The sequence below is a fragment of the Penaeus monodon genome, chromosome 39 (assembly GCF_015228065.2).
Source record: "Penaeus monodon isolate SGIC_2016 chromosome 39, NSTDA_Pmon_1, whole genome shotgun sequence".
Lineage (NCBI taxonomy): Eukaryota > Metazoa > Arthropoda > Malacostraca > Decapoda > Penaeidae > Penaeus > Penaeus monodon.
In genome coordinates, this window is record NC_051424.1 from 30,033,671 (window position 1) to 30,036,170 (window position 2,500).

Here is a 2,500-nt window from a genome sequence, read left to right on the forward strand (position 1 = left end):
TGATGATGATGATAAAGGTGATGATGGTGACTGTGATAATGATGATGATAATAATTTTAGTAAACCTTAGTATTCATCCCAGTTGAACACACCTGCACGCAATAAATCGCATAATAAAAAAAAGCACATTCAAAGATCTAAGAAATAAAAAGATATATAATAACGTACACATTAAAATATAATCAAGACAGTCTGAAATATGCAAAGGACATAGACAAATAATCATTGTAACAGACAAGTGCTTTATGGCAACACTGGTGCTTGCAGGCATACAATGCAAAGAATATATATATTAACTGATGTATACAGTGCATGAGATATAAAAGTCTCACTTAATTTGAGGTCATAAAATATACATTTATATATTAGCTCCATGTACAAAACTTACAATTTCCATAAATTCCACCCTACTTGATACTAAACAGCTGCAGATAAACTTGGACCTCTTTTACATGAGCAGAATCCACTTATCGCAACATCAAACTTACATGCAATATTTCCCGATTCGATTCAAACGAAAAGCCCATTGCCCATACCATCAAACAAATCACTATGCATACCATGCCCTAAAAATCTATTACACAACAAAAGGCTACAGGTAAGTTGGGAATTTTGCTGATTCATATTTCACACCTTTAAATCACATATTTCTTTTTATCTTTCTCTCCCTAAGCCAATACAAGGCTGTGTTTCCAAATACAAAAATCAACAGAACAGACACATATACATAACTATACAGTTAGCCTATATAAGGTAGCATATAGAGCTATTCAAGAAATCAATGCCAGGAGGGTAAGTGTATAACTACTGTGATTTGATATCTATTTTGTTGACACAACAATGGCTCCCTAATTGCTTGGCCACCAAGGAGCTAATTACTATGAATACATGAGCTACCCTATTCCATAATCTACTTGTTGTTTTTTCCCATTACTGTAAGCAATTAATCATACACACTCTTATAGGAAATGAGGCAAAAAGAAACTTCCAGACTATTTTTGAGGGTCTATATCTCCCTAAGATCAAACAAACAAACATATGTTTCGTGCACAAAACATAAAGCAAGTTCAACCAAATGAGGTATGGGTTTTTGTCACATACATCATTCAGTGTGAGTGGGTTAACCCATTAACCGCAGTATCAAAAACTGGCAAGTGGCCAGTAATGGATGGCTGTTGGCATGTATTAGTAGTTTCCCATTTACACCTGGCTCATTCATTAATTCAAGCACGTGAGGCACCTACTAGCTCTATTTCATAAACATAAGTACTGAAATATTACAGGTTTCTCTTCATTTTAAGCACTTGCATCTAATAGTGACACAAAAGAAACACTGTTATCGGAGAGAGATGAGCACCAATCTGATAAGCCAGTAGCATGGGTACTTATCCACAATGTAATCCCTGATTCACCATGACATTATATTAGATGTATATTACATTTGTCTTGACCAATAAATATTTCCATTCCCATTTTTTTCTTAATAATATTTACTCCTTTGCAATCCTACACAATAATAACCTCCTCCCTATGTATGCTGAATATTACATATGTGCCTCAAATCTACCAGCATTTTGACTACACCTTAAATCAAAGTTTGGACAAAATACCAAATTATATATCCTTGCAATACAATCATGTTAAAGACTACAGTGCTCTAACTGCAACAGCACAAAATAATTGTATATCAAAAGGCAAGATTTCCATTGTGATAAATCAAGATACACTTAAAACCCCAAGAGGAGATAGGGTCTCGGGACTTAGTAGGAAAATGTCCCAGGGAAGGGGGAGCTTGAAGCTCACCCCTAATAGGGATATACCCACAAGAGGAGAGAGTCTGGGGTGTGCTACCATTACTGGGTTAGGAAGATGGGTGTGTCTCCCCCCCCCCACCCTTTTCAACCCCTGATTCACCACAGGTCTCTCTAGATTGAAGGAGATAAGGAGGAAAAATACACAACACGTGGGTGCAGCTGCCTTGAGTTAAGAATTACTCACAGAAAAATAGAAAATACTATCACCAACAGTAAAACAATAGCGTATATTCCCATAAATAACCCTACATTCTTTAATTATGAAATTTGAAAATAAGCTCTCTCTACTCCTTTGTTACATGGCAAGAGTATGTTAATACACTTTCTCTGATCCTTACAAATAATATATATTACAATTAGCTTACTGATAAGCAGATCTACTTACTATAAACCACAGGTCTATGAATCTAGGATACAAATCAACACATTTCTTTTATTAAAAGATGTACCACTTCCTCTCCTTGAAAACAATAAGATCAATATAATCTCCATCTAGCAACAAACCCAATACAAAATAAACTATTACTGTATATAATAATCTTAGCAATTTGTCAAAGAACTTATTTTTCTCTTGTGAGGAACTTTCCAGTAAAGTTGTTTTCAAGTTAACACCAGTCTTATCATTTCTTTACAAGACAAGTTGCAAACCACTTTCATTTTCAGGAACAATTAACAGCAAATACGAT

General features: G+C 34.8%; 1 protein-coding gene across 2 annotated transcripts in view; it reads right to left on the reverse strand.

Annotated features, from left to right (window-relative positions):
- Window positions 1-2,500, reverse strand: part of LOC119597438 (mediator of RNA polymerase II transcription subunit 1-like) — a 17,506-nt gene that overhangs the window by 14,507 nt on the left and 499 nt on the right. The window lies entirely within an intron of this gene.